A 219-nucleotide genomic window follows, 5' to 3' on the forward strand; every position below is an offset into this window, starting at 1 on the left:
AATAATCATTTCTATACTAATCTTTTCAAATGATCAATCCTGCAAGGGGACTGTTTGGTCCATATGTGAGTTATTTCTATGCTAAATTTGTATAAATATCTTAAACTTTTGGGGACTTAATTAAAACGGTTATAAAGGGTTAAAACTGTAAAGCAAAAATTTATTAAGCCTCTTTCAAAATTTCAATGAAATGACATACTAAAGATTATACATCAGCAT

At 27.4% G+C, this 219-nt stretch overlaps 1 protein-coding gene across 1 annotated transcript in view; it reads left to right on the top strand.

The window, feature by feature from the left end:
- LOC132171317 (disease resistance protein RUN1-like) overlaps positions 1-219 on the top strand; it is a 5,895-nt gene that overhangs the window by 1,856 nt on the left and 3,820 nt on the right. The gene's annotated exons all lie outside the window — the stretch shown is intronic.

This window comes from Corylus avellana, chromosome ca1 (assembly GCF_901000735.1).
Source record: "Corylus avellana chromosome ca1, CavTom2PMs-1.0".
Classification (NCBI taxonomy): Eukaryota; Viridiplantae; Streptophyta; class Magnoliopsida; order Fagales; family Betulaceae; genus Corylus; species Corylus avellana.